This window comes from Balaenoptera acutorostrata, chromosome 12 (genome assembly GCF_949987535.1).
Source record: "Balaenoptera acutorostrata chromosome 12, mBalAcu1.1, whole genome shotgun sequence".
Classification (NCBI taxonomy): domain Eukaryota; kingdom Metazoa; phylum Chordata; class Mammalia; order Artiodactyla; family Balaenopteridae; genus Balaenoptera; species Balaenoptera acutorostrata.
The window spans coordinates 81,574,289-81,593,336 of NC_080075.1; positions in this window are offsets into that span (position 1 = coordinate 81,574,289).

A 19,048-nucleotide genomic window follows, 5' to 3' on the forward strand; every position below is an offset into this window, starting at 1 on the left:
CGCCTCCCTTGCTCTGTTCTTCATACTATAACAAGACAGATCTTTTCAGGAGTCACATTACATCATGTATCTGTTGTATCTCTCTTAGCACGCAGCTTAAAAAACTCCCTATCTTCCTATTACTCACACAATGAAAGCTTAAGTTCTCATCACTTGCATACAAGCCCTGGATGGGAATATTCCTTCCTCTTTCTCCAGGCTTATCGCTTTCCATACTTCCTTGAGATTCTGGGGCTCAAGACATCTGATCTTCTTTTGGTCTCTTAGTCAAGCCATGCAGCATCCCTACTCAAGGTCCTTATTCAAGCTTTTCCCATTGCTCTGCACTCTTATTACCACTAACCTGCTTTCCGTAGTCATGGCTACTATTCTTTTATATCTCAGGGCATTACCAATTCTTCACAGAAACCTCACAGTACTATGCATGTCTCTTTCATGGCACTAATTTGGTTGCAGTGTTACATTTGTGTGTTAGTTTTTATTGATGTTTGACTCTCCCATTAGATAGGCGGCCTCTCCAAGAAAAAAGATTCAGTTCCAGATTTTATTCACTATTTTTAAAAATCCCATCGTAGGAAGGTGTCTGGCTCATAGTCCTTTAAATGTTCAGTAAGCACTTGTTGAATGAATGATTGAATAACTTGTAATATTAATAAGCGCTTTCTATGTGTTAAGCATTATACTAATCACTCAGTGACTCCCTATTGCCGTCAGGATGAAATACAAATTCCTTAACATAAGAGCAATGCCCTTCGGGATCTGGCCCCTACCTAGCACTCCAGCCACATTTCTCAATGTTTCTCAGTTTCCTCTCTTTTAATTCCCAGCCTCTTTACTCCAGGCATACCAAACACCTGGCAGTTCCCAAACATGTTATACTTCCTCCTCTTAGCCTTTGCATATACTTCTTCCTGTAAACCTTTCTCACTATTCTGGCCAAATTTAAAATTTTTTAGAATTTTGTTCTGAATTTCCCTTTTGGAAGCAGGTTCCTCTGAACTCTCAGAAAGGATTTCATGCCCTCCTGAGAGACTCTACAGTACCGTATTCTCACATATTTAGTAGTATTCTTTATTCTTGATTGACATTGTGCATTAACTTCTTGGTCTTTGTGAAATTTCATCACCGTAGAGATTCTATCTCATCTATCATGTTGCCCCAGCGGGGGCCAGGGAACCATAGACGCCTATTCAGCTTGAACAGCTCACATCCTTCCACTAAGTCCTGTGCTCCTGGAATAGACTATATATTGAAAGCCCTTCCTCTCCAGCAGGATTCTTTGGCAGCGCTAACTTGCTTGGGTCACTGAGTAGCAAACTGGGGAATCTTAGCATTCCTGGTATGGGTCAGAATCATGCTCAATATGAATCCCCTATCTACCTTGCCTCTTTTTAGCCTTCGCTTTTCCCTTTTGCATTCCTGAACGCAAACAAACAGGTCAACCATTGCCTAGTTCCTGTGGCGGAAGACAATTAACTATGTGTTCCTTTAGCAAGCACTCATATCCAGGGCTGTCAAACCCCACACCCGTGGCCTTAGTTATCATCCAATACTGCCACAGTTGTCATGAATTTTTTCTGTTTACATGTGCTGATGGATTTAGTCTAGGAGTGTATATGTATTTTAAGAAATATACTGAGAATCTCAGAAATTCCAAAGATCTTTAATATCCTAAAAGAGATGACACTTGAATGGCAGAATTCAGGTGTTATGTCAGTTTTAGGGGATGTTTCAGAGTGGAATGCCTCTGAAGTCACTTCAAGGACTAACCCTGCCTAGGAGTCCCTTTCTGGCTGTCACAGCCATGTAGATGTTCCTCTCAGGGTCCTCCTTAAAAAAAGGACTCTTTACTTACTTGTGGGATGTGATCAGCTGATAGCTTTCAACTATTAGCATTGTCAGGGTATGCCTCATTTCTAGCTCTGGTCATGCTGTTCTTGGGCTGGATTCTGGCCAAAGGCTGCAGCGCAGTGGTATAAGGGCCTGACCATTTCTACCCATTTTGAGACTTCTCTGATGGGCCGTTTTTGCTCTGGAGTACCCTGTTGGGATCAAAGCATCATTAGATTGGCATCTCCCTGGTAGCTCTCTCCTCTGTCCAGTATTGCTTCCTCCCTTTTCCTTTCACAGATATTCTTTGTCAATAACCCTTTGTACTCTTAACTCCATATCAATGTCTACTTCCTTGAGAACTCTCAATCAGTGACGCTGGCTGTATAGAATGTGAATAATAACAGGGCATGCAGCTGGTATCTTGGTGGTATGATGGGCTAGAAGGCAAGGGTGGGGAAGTATTGATACTATCATTGCTTCCCTCACCTTGGATATTGACAATCAAAAATGAAGTGTAGGGTCTCTGTTGGGGAGAGGAATAGAATAGGCAGACTTGGGGCTGTCACTGGTTTGACTGTACTCCAGGACCTGTCATATTTCACACAACTCTGGAGCTGTTGTGGACAGAGTTGAGTCTAGAAAGGTAGTTTGAGGTCAGCCTTGGATATCATGCCAAATAGTGTGGGTTTTATTTTATAAGGAGTTATTGCATGGAAACAAGGTCATGCTTAATGTACTTTGTGGGATTATCTGGTTTGGGCCCACATTGGGATTTGTGCATTAAATCTATCTAAGCAGAAGCTAATTAATAATCATGTATTTTGGATTTGAGTTTACCTTGGAAATTTGATCTTTAAATATAGGATTAAGTGGGACGAGGAAGCACATTTCAGGCTCTGAGGTCAGCTGGGTTAATGCCCTCTGATCCTCCTACAGGCTGTCAGCTTCCTCCCCAGCACAGAAGTCCCAGGTTCTTTAGGGATGACACACGGGCAACACTGTGACCAAATGAATACTACATTCTAGGTGGGGCTCTTTCCTGAGTCCCTTCTACTTCCTGACCCGAGGAATGTAGCTGAATAAACATCCAAAAGAAGATCAGAAATTAGGATTGCCAGATTTAATAACAGCAACAAAAAAACCATAATGTATATTTATATACACATATATAGCATACGTATAGTAAAATATATTCATTGTTTACATGAAACTCAAATTTAACTAGATATTTGGTATTTTATCTGGCAACCCTACCTGAGCCCTCTCCTCTCTGCTTTCACTTTGGGAGCCTAGGTCTAGTTTTAAAGAAAACCAGGCACTTTAAGGCCCTTTCCATTGATTTCCAAAGTTAGCACCGCTTCCCCATACCACTCAGCCCCCAATCCCAAAGGGCTCCACCGAAAGGTCTTCAGAACTCTCCCCCCCAAGCCCACTCCGTACCACCACTGCACCTGCACTTCCCCCAGAACAGAATGATAGCACAGTGATTCAGAGCAAGTGGGGCTGAATTTGACAGACCTGTGCTTCTACCGACTTCTGCCACTTCTTCTCCAAATGATCCTGGATCATTTGTAAGTGAAGCAACCTCTCGGACTTGGAATTTCTTCATCTGTTCAGTAGTTTCAGTATAGTACCTACCCTGATGTTCCTGAGAGGGTTAAAGGTAATAGGTAATCAGTTTACTTATCTGTAAGTCAGAGGACCTAATTCATACCATTTATTTCTGTATCCTCAGTGCCTAGTACAGAACCAGAAACACACAAGAGGCTCATTAAGTACTTCTTAACTAGATGAGTAAATTAAGAAATATAAAAATTATCATGTGAAAAATAAGGAAATAATAAAGTCCTCTCTGGATAGTTTATTCATTCAACCAGTATTTTTGAAGTACCTCTCTATGTTATACTTTGTTTTAGGCGCTGGTGATACTGTCCTCATGGTTCTCAGAATTGAATTTGTTTGGGATTTTGCGAATAATTCCATTTTCAATGTAGTAACACCAGGTAGGTGTTATGAAGAGGAAGAGATGAGCCTGGGCTGGGCTAAAGCAGACTTTGTGATCCTCCTGACTTGGGGTTTATGAATGACATAAGAGGAGAAAGAGCATCCCTAGCAGGGGCATCCAAGATGAAAGGTAATATAGGATCTCTCAGAGGTGTGTAGGACACTAAGGTGAGAGCTGAGGGTGCATGTTGGTAATTTGGGAATTTGGATCAGAAAAGTTGGCTGGGGCAAGATTTTTAAAGCCAGAAAGAGTTCAGACCTGATCTGTGTTGTTTTGTTAGGGCTCCCTAGACTGAGTAGCTTTAACAACAGAAATTTAATTTCTCACAGTTCTGGAGTCTGGAAGTTGAAGATCAAGGTGTCAGTGGGTTTGACTCCTTCTGAGGCTTCTCTCCTTGGCTTGCACATGGCTGCTTTCTTGCTGTGTCTTCACATGGTCTTTCTCATGTGCACCTGCAACCCTGGTGTTTCCCTGGATGTCCAAATCACCTCTTCTTATAAGGACAGTCAAATTGTATTAGGGCCCACTCTAATTACCTCATTTTCATTTAATCACCTCTTTAAAGACCTTATCTCCAAATACAGTCATATTTTGAGGCCCATCTGGAGGTTATGGCTTCAACATATGAATTTTGGGAAAACATAATTGAGCCCAAAACAACATGGTAGGTCAGAGAAATCTGTCAGGAATTCTTGAGCAGGGGGGGTGAGAGTATAAAAGTGAAATAAGTGTGATTGCATCTATACGTTGTGTTGGTAGGAAGGGGGGACTATGTTAAATTAAAACCCCTGAGTTATTAAAAATTTGACTGCTGAATGTCAGCATGGGCCTTTACTATCTACACAGTTATTAAAAAAGAAAAATTGCTCTCTTTGACTTATTGCTAATCACTGCAAACTCTGACCACGTAATTTAGTCACGGTTCAAAATGCCTTTGAAAATCAATGATTTTTGTCCTTCAGCCAGCTGTAGCTTATAATGAATATCCTCCCTAAAGTCTCAGCTAATATTAGTTGTTCTTTCAGATTTCAGCAAGGAAACATCATGATTAGACTGGAACAAAAAGAAACTACAAATCCAAGAATACACGTGGCATAACTTTGTATCTTGGTGGTGGCACATGGCATGTACTACTTCCTTTCGGTTGTCTATCTTTGTCTAATGATGACTGTTTACATTCTGTCAGCCACTTTCAAAAGTGGAATTAATTTGGGCATTTCTGCAAATGGCTGACTTTTATTAGATTTATTCCTTTTTTTTTTGGCATGGAGACTTTTCATTCTAATGGAATGAAAACCCATATTGCCAAGTGGTACAAATGAAATGATCATATATTCTGTTCATTACAATAAATGTATTTTTTGAAAACTTGTTTTAGGTACTGTGACTGACGCTGAAGATGTAGAGATGATTTAGAAATGCTACTCCTTTCCAGAAATTCCTGGTGTGGTTCACCACTGAAATTCTGGTATTATTATGCCTTCAGTATCCAGCTTTATTCTAGTCTTCCCAAAGATCTTTGACAATGACCTCAATGTGTTTCAATTTACAAAATTTTTTATCCTTTATTTTAAAATCTATTTTTTTGCATTAAAATAGAAAATGAAACTCCCTCCTTTTAAATGCCAATCATTAATCTTTTAAAATTTCAGAACAAATTTTGAGGATTAACCTGTTCTCACCATCACTACCATTTGTTTATTTAATCTAAGCTACCACTGCATAATTGTTTTTGACAGTTTAACTTTCTATTATTTATTTACAACTTGGTTTTAAATTATTGACTTTCACCTGAGTTTTACCCCATTGTCTTAGTTGCTGTTCCTTATAGACACTCCAAGTATTCTAATGTATGAAACTTGTTTTTCATTTCTATGGCACTGCTTTCTTGGATTTTTGATGTATTTATTGCTAAGGCTAATGTGTAGGTGAATGAGGAGAGGCAATTAGTGTTTTGGTTAAACCAAACTTTGGAAATTTAGAAGGCAGACAGAATGAAGCTTGGTGCAGATGGGTATATGTTTAAAAGGAATCAAGTTTAAAGATAGATCTGAAAGAAAGAAGAATTAATTCAGTTACTGGTTAACACTTATCCATTTAAGCCAGCTGTGCTCACTTGATTTGTTTGAACTTCAGTCTTTATTTTTTTTTTGTCTTCCTGACAGCCTTTAGTGTCCCAAGTAAAGGTGTAGAGGAGGACTTAAATAATCCTCATCAGGGAGTTGGGAATGACTGTTTTCACATTTCTTGCACCTGATCAAGGCATTAAGTCTTAATATACAAACAATTACCATTCACATTAGGACTACAAAAGAACCTCATTAATATATGTGCTAATTATTTTCCTTTGATGTGATTATAGTCCTTAACTAGGCTATAGTTATTATATGTCAATACTACCGGTTCTCCTGTGGCCTCTCTCCATAGCACCCTTGGCAGAAGTGAAGAGAAAGCTGCAGTATTCTGTGCACTTCTTGTCAGACTTCTTTTTGCTTCTCACTCCCCTCCCAGCACTCACAATTTTACCACCATCAAGATCACTCTCAATATGAGTCTGTCTAGGCTGGCTGCTCTCTAACATAAACCCCCGAATCCCCGAGTTTTAACAGAATAGTGTTTACTTCTCTCCTACATAACAGTTAAATACAGGTGGTTTCCTAAGTGGTGATTCCAGGGCTCAGGCTGCTGCATCTTGTGCTGTCATCCTCCAGCAGGGACTTGGGGTCCTCTCCTGGATCCTCTGTGCCTGTACTGTGGGTGCGGGAAGAAAGAGTATGGAAGACTGTGGGAAGTTCATCTGGTTTCCTGGAAGGAGTGTGTATTAGTTTCCCACTGCTGCTGTAACAAATAACCATAAACTTAGTGACTTAAAGCAAGATAAACTTACTAATTTACAATTCTGGAAGTCAGAAGTCCTAAAATGGAAGTGTTAAAAGGAGAAAATTCCAAGTCATGCTGTCTGAACTCACTTTAAATTTAGGAGTCCAGATCTCAAATGGATTCTTAGTGCTGTGCCCAGTAATTCTACTGCATTTTCCTATTCCAGTGATTCTCAACCTTTAGTAGGCATCAGAGTCACTTGGAGGGCTTTACAAAACACATATTGCTAAGTTTCTGATTCAGTTAGTCTGGGTGGAGCTGGAGAATTTTCATTTCTAACAAGTTTCTAGATGATGCTGAAGCTGCTGGTCTAATGACCACGCATCAAGATCCGCTGCCATAGTCCACTCATTCTTGCATTTTTCTAATTACTTCACATCTCCTCTAGCCTCATTACCAACACCTCTTCTATTATCCGCACTTTCAGTGGGTGGCGACCTTGAATCCTGCATCAGTGCTTCTCAGACTGTGAGTGGGGAAGGATTTTTCTTTTTTATTTCTAGTCTGTTGCTCTTTTTTATGATTCCTAAATTTAAAAAATTTTCAATCTGCTACTTTTTAAAAATACTATAAGTGTTTATTCTGATGTGCAAAAAAAGGAAAAGAAGAAAACAAGAACAGACCAAAAAAATGAACCTTAGATTTTTAATATTAGATTCAACAGACATAAGAATACTCTGACAATTTGTCATAATACTTTCTAAACACATACTCTCAATTATGTCCTCATTTTATTGGGAGCCAGGGAACAATGGGTGGTGGACCAGCGCCTGTCCGTAGGCCACAGTCTACGGACACTGCTCCATATCCCTGAAAACAGAGAAGTCAGAAGAGGCCTCTCTCATACCCATCACACATATCTACCCATGCATCCTTCCCAAATATTCTCCCTTACTAGATATAAACTATCAATGCTCTTATAAAGGATTAAATGCTTTTGTCTACTCCATGCAATTGTTCAAGCAATTATTTTTTCTTTTTCTCAAATTCCTTTTGTTTTCTTTATTACATTCCCATCAGAAAAACAACAATAACAACAAAGAACCAGTGGTCCTTTTTTTTTTTTTTTTTTTGAATAAAGGTTTATTCAGGGTCTTATTGAGGACTAAAAACTGGGAGATAGCCTCTCAGATAGCTCTGAGGAACTGCTCCAAAGATGTAAGGGGGAAGCTAGATTATATGTGATTTTTGTTAGGGAGTACATGCAGTTGAGTATACATCTTGGTGAAAAATTACTGAGAGTCACAAAGAACAGATGTCTCAAGTTAATGATTCTAGTGCTTTTCTATGTATGGCAAGGTACTTTTTTCCCTGGTTAAAAAAATAGACTTTCTAGACCTTGTATTTCTCTCTAGATAGTTCTTTTACAACAAAACTCTTCAGAAACACTCATAGTCATAAAAAAACCCAGTGCTGTCATGGGAGCTACAGATCCTTCAACCTCTCTGAAATGCTGGTCCAGAATTAAATGACCTTGTGTTGTTAGTGCTCACCTGTTGTGGGTAGATGGATGCTAAGGGATTTGTCTGTCTTCATGAATATGTCTTTCACCAACTCCCCACCCAACTCCCTCACCCTCCCACCACCAGTTAAGTAAGGCTGAGGCTTGTAGTTCTGTCATTGTGGTTGCCTTCAATACATCATTACTGGAAACACAAAATGAGCTGGACCCAGCACCAAACTTAATGTCATCTAACCACTTACCTCCCAAGAGACCCAGTTAACTACCATTTCCCACAAAGCTTTCTTTGCAATTTCTGCCTTAATTTGAGACAATTTCAATTAATGTTTCAAATGTGATTTCATTAGACAATGTCAAGCAATTAATACAAATGAAGATCTATTGCAGTTATTGTTTTCCTTTCCTCTGCTTTGTAATACCCATATTAAGAGTAATCATTTGTCTGGCATGATTTGTCTTTGCATAGTCTTGACCCTCATTGCCTTCCAAACTTTTATCTTCACACATGCAGAGTTTTCTTACTTTAAATATAATTTGGCTAAGGTGGTTGTTGCTTTTGTCTTGTGAAAATTTACAGAATTGTCATCTCCTATCTTGACTTTTTTCCTCATTCTTATCCAGTTTCACCCATTTTCTCAAGATTCTGTATTTTCTTTGAAGTGCATTAATGTAATTTATTCTACCTTCTTCACATTATCTATTTGTTTGATAAAGGAATCACCTCTCTGTTTTGCTGCCTTCTCTCCCTCACCAAGACATATTTTCTTTTGCCTTCTCAGGGTCCACTTCCATTTCTGAGTCTATCTTGACCTGACTCTGTGAGCATAGGGATGTGTGATTTCCACATAGCATTCCTACCAACTTTGACTTTTGTAGCTACGGGAGTGGGAGGAGGTCGTAAAAAGTACTTTAGAGGCTGTAAGTCTCTGTTATAATCTTGTTCTTTTCTTTCCTGAAGATTTGTCAGCAGATACACAAGAGGGGCCTAGTGTACTGCTCTCCTTGACCTAGAGTAAGGAGAGCAAAGAATCCCAGTCATGCTGGGCAAGGAGGAACTTGGCTTTTTTGGTATTTGCCTTTAACCTAAAGCCTCAAGGATAAGTCTGATATAGCAAGGATAAGAGCTGTTCATCAACTTGCCTAAGTCAGGGTACCTAACTTATCCTGATTTGCCTGGGCCTTATCCAATTTTAACTCTGAAAGTCCTGTCTCTTGGGAAACCCCTCAGTCCCAGGTAAACCTGGACAGTTGGTTACCATATATGGTTCAGAAGCCTCTTGTTCTCTTCCGGATATGGATGACCAAAGACCTCTCCTGGCAATGTGCTTTCAGGAGTGTGCTTTCTTCTTTGTCAAACTGAAGCTACAGAGCTGTCCTCAATTTGTGTCTGTGTGTATGTAGAGGGTAGGTGAGTGTGAGACAGTGAGAGAGGGTCAGAGTTTGGCAAGCAAGGAGAGGCAAAAAATCCTCATAATATGAATAGCATAAAGATATGGGGACTTCTCTGTTCCCACCATCATTAGAAATTTTTCATCAGGTCATTGCAAATCTTCCATCAGGGATTGACTATGCAACATCTCTGCTGCAAACCTCACTTATCATTTGTTATCAATGCTTACATATGAAATGGCAAAATTCCTTTGACCTGGGCCAAACAGGAATGGATGGGAAGCCCTTCTTCTCTCCTCATGTTCTTCCAACTCAGGGAAGTACTAGGGAAGAAACTTCTACCTCTCTCTCTACCATTTATTAGCTCTTCCTCAAGGGAGAGGTAGTGGCTACTTTGGTTGTCTAGAAGCTAACATTTATAAGGCTATATTTTACATTGCAGCGTTACTTTTGACCTTTAAAGTTGTTGATTGTCTCCATCCCATTTCTCTCTTTCACTGTCTTCCTGCTGAATCTTTAAGAGGGCCAAGGGCTATCTTCAATGTCTCTCTGCAGGTGGTAAGCTTCTCTGCTTGCAAGTGGGTAAGAAAACGGACAAGAAATCTACTCTTCAGAGAAATTCTCCTCTTGGGTGGATTCTAAACTCTATATAAAATGGTGTAGTGATTGTAGCATTAAGTTCAAGTTATATTTTTTAGTCCAGTTTTTACCAGAGAGTACACACATTGAGGCTATTGGATGTTGGAGGCCACTAATAGAGTTGATCCCAGTTAAGCAGCAGCAGCAAAGGGACAGGTACCCTTAGCTAGGAGAAAAGGACAAATCCTTGGAAAAGTCTTTTCTTGCTTTTTTATTATTCATTCAACTTAGAGGCAAGCTGATTTACCATTGATCTATTTACTCTCTCTATAGTTTTGTCTTTCCAGAATGCCGTATGATTGCAATCATATAGTATGTAGCCTTGTCAAATTGGCTTCTTCCTGGGCTTCCCTGGTGGCGCAGTGGTTGAGAATCTGCCTGCCAATGCAGGGGACACGGGTTCGAGCCCTGGTCTGGGAAGATCCCACATGCCACGGAGCAACTAGGCCCGTGAGCCACAGTTACTGAGCCTGCGCGTCTGGAGCCTGTGCTCCACAACAAGAGAGGCTGCCATAGTGCGAGGTCTGCGCACCGCGATGAAGAGTGGCCCCCACTTGCCGCAACTAGAGAAAGCCCTCGCACAGAAACGAAGACCCAACACAACCATAAATTTAAAAAAATAAAATAAAATAATTAAAAAAAAAAAAGAGGTTATTGCAAAAAAAAAAAAAAAATTGGCTTCTTCCTCTTAGAAATAAACACTTAAGATTCATCTATGTCTTTTCATGGCTTCAAACCTCCTTTATTTTTATCATTGAATAATATTCTATTGTATGAATGTACCACATTTTGTTTATCCATTTACCTATTGAAGGACATCTTAGTTGCTTCTGGTTTTTGGTTATTATGAACAAAACTACTATAAATATTGGTATTCAGATTTTTGTGTGGACATAGGTTTTAAAATCAGTTGGGTAAATACATAGGAGCATGATTACTAGATAGTATGGTAAGACGTGTTTAGTTTTATAAGAAGCTGCAAAATTGTCTTTCAAAATAGTTGTTTCATGTTGCAATAAATGAGAGTTTCTGTTGCTTTGCATCCTGGCCAGAAGTTGATATTATCAGGTATTTGGATTCTGGCCATTTAAATAGGTGTGTGGTATGATTTTTATGAAAGAAAAATACATGTACATTTGTCAGTTCCCCAATGAGCCTTTGTTCTACATGTTTTTTAGAATAAAGACTTAGAAAGCTCTATGTCAATATGTCTAGCTGTGGGTACGTGCCAGTCTTGAGGAAGTCGTTTCTAGGATTGGGCCAGGAACTTGACATAAACTGGAAAAATCCAACTCAGTTGATCCAGACTAGAGGTTAAAAACTCAAATGCATATTGAAACCAGCAAGGTATATTCTTCAATGAAGTGGGCCCCCTAGAAGACAATAATGGTGGATGGTGTTGCAAACTGGGACAGGCATGTCTTGTCCACTTTTGGAATAACTACTCTGTTCCAACTTCTTGTTGCCACAGGAAATCAGTCATAGTGTGACCAAATCTTCTAATTTTCCAAGAGACTTGGGAATCTGAATTTTGTATGAAATCTCCTGATTTATAAATGCAGGGATCTAATTAAAATCCTCTTGAAATACTCTTCAGGGCAAACAAACAGAGGCTCAAGCCTCTAGGTTGCCATCACTGATTGAGATATTTGTAAATAAAGCACAGCTGACCCTGGAAAACATTTTTAAAGGGTTTTCAATCTGGGAAGTTTCATGGTCTGAATTATATTTAAAAAAATACTCCTGAAAATGTCTTGGAGAAATTCAATGGATATCAGATAGAGAAAACATTTAATGCTATTGGCAAGAGATTGTGCCACTTGGACTAGAGTTTTGGCAGTACAATTTGGAATTGGACAATTTATGGGAAATTTGAGAAGTAGATGCATTTGGTGATGGATTGGATAGAGATAGGTTAAAGCAGGAATATGGATCAAAATTCATTCTACATGAGGAGCAAGAACATTTTATTAAAGTGGAGGAAAGAACAAGGTATGTGGTATTATAATCTCCATTTTACAGGTGAGAAAACTGAGATCTTGAGAGATTAAGTAACTCGCCAAAAATCACACAGAATAAAAAAATCAGACCCAGGACTTCTGATTCTTAATTCAGGATTACTGTCTCTACCTCATGATTCCTCACGTGTTTTCATTGTTTTGACTTGAAGTGAATGATAGAAGGAGTTGCTGAATGATTTTGTTTAGGTGCAGCACTTGGTAGAAACAGTAGTGCCCCATTGATTCTGATATCCGCTAAACTGGAAAAGGAATGAAGAATCATGAGTACTTACCCACAGCCAAGGTTACAGAAGAAAATTATATTGATGGGGTGAAGAATTACAGGTTGACAAACCTACTCTTATGCTGTGAAGGAAAGGAAAGATAGTGAAGAAAGTGAGAAGACAATTGCATGGGGTATTAAACTGCTAGTGCAAGAAAACTGCAAGTCATATTTTTATTTATCTGTTCTAATTAATGTCTAAGAAGTTTGAGAGATTAACACTGGGCTTCTTCTGTGCTGTCTGGCTTCTATATTTCTAAATTAGAATCAGATAATTGCTCCCATGAAGGATATGTGGACTGATAGAAACAAAGATGTGCTGTGTAAGAGAGAGCTTTACAAAGCAGCTGAGTGGAAGAGGAGGAAGTCAGTAGGAACAGAGCTGTCATCTGAGAGATGGCTTCTCTTCTGGTGTCTCTTCTGGAAACATGTAACCAGCTTGATTCTCTAAAGTGAGTGCTTCAGACCACGGAGAGACTCTCTCTGCCCCTAACATGGGTCGTAAGCCTAGACACTCAGATAAGCAGGTGGTATATGGGCTGCATTGAGTCTATTGGAAATACCTACTCAGTAATAAAGAAGGAGAATGCTTCAGGGGGAAGAGATGAAGGGAGATGATACTCTTTGTTCATATAAATGCCTTCATTAGCTATTTGAAGTTGGAGGATGAGACCTTAAAACCATGGATTGGTTGGTGTCCAGAAATCAGGAGGGACAGCTATATCTCTTTGCTTTGGAAATGAAAAGAAATGTATGCCTGCATCTTAGCAAAGGAGAGGGGGAGGGAAGAGCAAGGGGAAAAGGAAACTGTTGCCTAAAATGACAGAGATAGTTGAGCGATATTAAAAGAGGAGGATTATTTAATACTTAATTTTAAGTGTTATTATCATGACCATGTAAACCAACTTACCCCTGTGCCAGTGTGTCAATGTTCAGTAAAATCTGCTATTCAGCTCTATTAGTTTCCTGGGGCTTCTGTAACAAAGTACCACAGAAATGGGTGACTTAACAGAAATTTGTTGTCTCACAGTTCTGGAGGCTAGAAGTATAAAATCAAGGTTTTGGCAGGGTTGATTCCTTCAGAGGGCTATGAGGTAGAATCTATTCCATTCCTCTCCCTTAGCTTCTGATAACCTTAGGTATTCCTTGGCTTGTATATGCTGATTTCCCTGCATCTTCACGTCATCATGCCTCTATCTGTCTCTGTTTCTGTGTTCAAATTTCTGTCTCTGTGTATAAATTTTTCTTATAAGGGTATAGTCATATGGGATTAGGATCCACCCTAATGACTTCATCTTAACTATATCATCTGCAAAGACCCTATACTCAAATAAAGTCATATACACAGGTACTATGGGTTGACATTTCAACATATTATGTGGTGTGGGGGGCTGAAATTCAGTGCATAAGGACAACAAAAGTCTGTTTTGTATCTTCTATTTTTGTATTCATTCATTCATTCATTCATTTATTTGTTTATTACTGGAGTAAGATGAGGAGATTGTGATATCAAGGAAAGGGGGTGCATTCTACACCAGAGTCAAGATATTGAATAACAAGGATAGCACTGAGGGGATGATGGTATGATTAAAAAAAAAGAAAAAAAGAAACAAAAAAACTCAACTAATATTATGGAAACCATGACTAAGATCAAGAATTGAGTCATAAACCAACTGCTCTCCTCCTTACCCCCGAGTTTATTTCTGGAAAAAAAATGGGTTTGAGCCTTTTTCATAAGATAGAACACATCAAATAACACTCAGTTTATAATTTTCATCAGCGAGCTTTCACTTTACAGTACTCAACTCTATTTTACACAAAATTCTTACTCTAAGATGCAGCCTAGCATGTTCTTACGATGGCTGCCAAAGACTTTCATGATACAGGAGAAGACACACTAACCAACCTGGGGGCTGTACTTGTCCTTGGAATACCAGCCCCAAATCAGAGGGAATTTATGAAACAATTCTGAGATTATCCTCATAGTTTAATCTCTCTCTCCATATTTCATACAGATCATCAGTTATATGCAGTGTTTTGCAAACATTTTGGCTAAAAAAAATCCTCTAGCCAATTAGGCATGAAAGAATCTTGGAAACCAAAATCTCTGTGTCCTTACTTTCTTTGCATTTATTGCTGTCCAGGAGGGCTTAGGAGTTCCACAGCAAATATGCTTGCTATTGATCAAACAACTGAGCAAGAATGTTCAGGTGAATGGGCTCACACTGGGAGCCATAACATTAGCAAACCTAATTTGAGAGAGGCCATATGCAATGTGAAAGAGCGGGTATTCTCAGGCACTGGAGAGAAGGATTGCGAATTGTGAATAGATACTATACTATGGAGAAGTTGCAGTGCTGCAGGACCTATGAGGCAGGGAGGGAAAGGCAACCGACAGGAAACCCACGAAACTGTACACAATCCATCTGCAACCTCAGAATGTCAAATATCTCTCTCAATGACTTTGGGCTACTTACTTATACTTGCATGTTACTTGAAGTCAGTAATATGGGTAGAATCTACTTAGATTCTATGGAAGCAAGTTTTCTCAGAAGTATGGCTAGAACTATCTGCATGTCAGCTTTTTTTTCTGAACCATGTACTAGCTCACTGAAGACCTCTGAATGTGTCTTAAAATAGATATACTGGTCCAAAGGACGATTGGAGTGAGTGGTTATCATTATTTATGGTATAATTCTGCTGGAAGAATATGAACTGCTATGTAGAACTGGGGGATTTCTCCAATTCCCTGATTAGTAAGGTTAATTTTAGGCAAAAGGGAGAAGGCATTGGTGTTGCTTACTCTCAGGGAATAGCCTGGGACAAAACATCAGCACTGGAAACTCTAGCTCTGATTGGGGAAGAAGATGTTGGTATGGGTTTGATTTAGCCACCTGAGGTTGAGTTCCTGACGGTTAAAGGACCTGGAGAGCAGAGATGAATATGCTTTCCACCTATGCTTTTGGGAGGAGGTAGTCCTCAGAACATGATTGGTGACCACACTCACAAATTGCTCTCTGTACTTGAGTCTTTGGGGCGTATGCTGGTAATGGCTCAGGACATTGTGATGGGGGTGATGGGGATGAACCCAGCCATGGAAGACAGTATTGCTCAGGTCCCCGTGGGGAGTACCTGTGGAGCAGAATCCTGGAATTCTGATGAGAAGAATTACCCTTCGTTCTGACTATAGCAAATGATGATGGATGTTTCTAAGGAAACGTTGCTTATGCCAAGAGAATCTGGCTTGAATCATGTGGAAGCTGAGGCTTGGGAAGGATGAGAATATGCAAGTGGGCTGGAAAGCTAAGCCATCTATTTCTGTAGTAGTGATCCAGCTCACTGCTAGAGTTTCCCACTTCTTTTCTGGAGGTAAAGACTCTGAGAGAGTAGACAGCGACCCTCCATAATAATACTTCTTAGTGTTTGGAGGTCAGAGTTCCAGGAGAGAGTTCTGACTCCAAGTGTGAAGAGGAATGTTGGGAGACAAAGCTGGGCTTCAACCTACTGTCCTGGACAAATGAGAAGATAAGAAACTTTCCCCGGGTTTGAAGAGACCCCCGTATGGATGTTATCACTGTAGAGCGGAGGGTGGGAAGAAATGTCTCCAGCATCCAGTAAGAAAATGAGGGTGGAAGTTTCCTAATTGGCCAAAGGAGGGAGGTGAGCAAGCCATGATCTGGGTGGAAAAGCTCCCTATACTTCCTGACATTATTTCATGTGGGAATGTTTGAAGAGAAGTCTGTACATGCTCAGAAGACACCCAAACTTCTTGGAGATATTGGAAAGATATGGAGTGACAGTCACATGGAGAAGGATGTTTGAGCCAGTTTCATTAGAAATGGAAAAAGACAGGATACCTCAGTGGATATCTGGGTTATGCAAGTGTGGACTGTCCACTTGATTGTCATGTTTTAGTTTGTAAGTAGCCTGAAAGGAGGCCGGCAGGAAAACCTGGGAGTAGGGAGGCTAACTCAGGACACTACAATGTACCACTGTCAGGATCTCAAGAATCCAGTTTGGGAAGCAGGACACCTTCATCTCTCTCCTGGAGAGCCATGTGCTACCATGGAGGAGCTCAGGTGTTGCAGGGTCAGACAGACTTGGGTCTGAATCCTGTCCCTGCCAGGCCAGTTATGTGACCTAGTCTAGTATTTGAGTCTCACTTTCCTCATCTGTAAAATACAAGATATTTTTCAAGATTGGTACGAATATATGTAACGTTCACGGCAGGTACTCAATTGTTGCCGATTGTTATCATCTCACTGTGCCTTGTAGGGTGCCCTGTGCATAATAAGAGTTCCGTGTGATTTTGCAAAAATACAGCCTTCAACGAGACACGTTTACCCTTGAGTGTGTACTTGCTTTGGTTTGTCTCTGAAGTCTAGTCCAAGCTTCATTATCCTCAGGGGTCCTGCTGTTTCCTCCTCTCTCCTCTTAGAGCGGTAAACTGTAGTGGTTGAGAATGCAGGCTCAGGCATTAGCCTGTCTAGATTTGATTCCTAGGTCTCCCACTTATCATCTGTATGGCTTGGGCAAGTATCTAAGCCTCTCTTTGTCTCATTTTCTATACCTGTAAAATGGAGGTTATAAAAATCCTGAATCCTCTGAAAGGACCAAATGGATATATGTGAAATGCTTAGAAGAGTAGTAAATGCTCAATAAATTTTAGTTATTATTGCTATAGGTTTTCTTCATACATTATTCATCTAAGAGACACAGTTCCTCCAACATCAAAACAGAGGAGTGCCAGGGAGGGGATGAACATGAGCATGCCTCTGACACTGTGCTTAAAAAGCCACTGGACTGATCTGAACCCACCTTCCACTTACAGAGCTTTAGAGTACACTGATTATGAGAACTGTTCAAGGTCTGATGGAGGCCAAACCAAGCTGGCTCATGGTAAGCCACCATGCTCCTATTTTTGTTCATGTACTGAGTTTCCCATAGGCCAAGGCCAAGCTTAAGTGTGTCATTCTCCAGCATGCAGTACAGGGTGGTGTTCATAGAATGATCATTCATTTACTCATTCATTCATTCATTCGTTCATTCTTTATTCATCAAATATTTATTGAGCACTGACCTTGCCAGGCAGCAAGTAGGTAGTCAATGAGCTGGAGAAGCCATACTAGAGGAGGGTTGGAGTCAAGTGGGAAAGGATAGAGTCTCACTGTTGTCCTTGTTCATACAATGACAGTGAATAGAGTGGAGGTAGTTATAGGAAATGCAGTGTTCTGGACAAACCCCATGCAGATTCATAAGAGAATTCCGGGCAGCTGAGCTTCTGCCTGGCTGAAGGTTAGGGGTGGGTCATTAATAATGTTTCCTGAGGCTTACCTCCTTCTCGCACAGAGCACTTTGTCTCCTGTTTTATTTAAGATAGGATATACGCCAAGAGGGGAAGCGAGGTGAGGTTTAAGTACAGCTCAGATTAGAAAGTGAGATCCGTACTTGGCTGAAGGCCACTCTTGCTCCTCTTCCTTTGGGCGCTGCTCTCATGGGCTGGGTTGCCTGCCTGCCAGGGTGGTTTCAAGGCTATAGCTCTCAGTTCCAAAACTTGTTATTTACTCTCTGAATGTGCAATAGAGGAATTGACTGCATGCTCTCCTTCCCCCCCAGCCTCCCACACTTTGGTGTGCTCTAAGTTAATGCTTTCGCTGTTCTCCTCTTTTTTAAAAAACTGTTTTGAAACGAAGATTCTCTAAGGAAAAAACCAAAGAAACCAGTAATCCTATACCTGTATATAGATTTTGCCAACTTTGTGATGAAGCACTCTTACACTCATTATTTTACTTATCCATACAACAGCACTATAAGGCAGGTAGGGAATTTGCATCCTTTCCCACGGGTCACTGTTGTGTTCAAGCACTGCGCTATATGGAAACATTTTTGTACCTCTCAGATTGCATTATATTCAGAGGTGAAAGCCCAATAAATGGTAGCATCATGACTGGAAAGCATATTTCATTCTTTCTACCCCAGTTTTCTTACTATTACTCCAAGTGTTTATTAGAATTTTGTTAGAAAGAAGAGAGATGAATGTACATCCTTACTGGACCCATTGATTTAATAGGTCCAGTAAGAAAACAGCAGCCTGAAGAGGTGTAGTCAGTCTTAGAAAATGTTCCTGTTACCTCCCAACTTAAGTACATTCCTTTCAAATTCCTTGTTTATGTTACAGTACAAATGGTGGAACTTCTCTTGCTTCCCCTGCCTAAGGATAATGCATCCTAATGTGTTTCTCGACTTATTTTTCTCTGAGCTCTTCTTTGTCTCCTGATGTTGATCTTTCTATATATAGGAGGGAGACGTTGATTATCTCCTCTCTCCCTCCTCTATATACAATAACATCCTCTCTATGGGACTATTATCATCTGCATTTTTTAATTGAAGTATAATTGGTTTACAGTGTTGTGTTAGTTTCTGCTGTACAACAAAGTGAGTCAGTTTTATATATATGTATATATATATATATTCTTTTTCAGATTCTTTTCCATTATAAATTATTATAAGATACTGAATATCATTCCCTGTGCTATATAGCAGGACCTTGTTGTTTA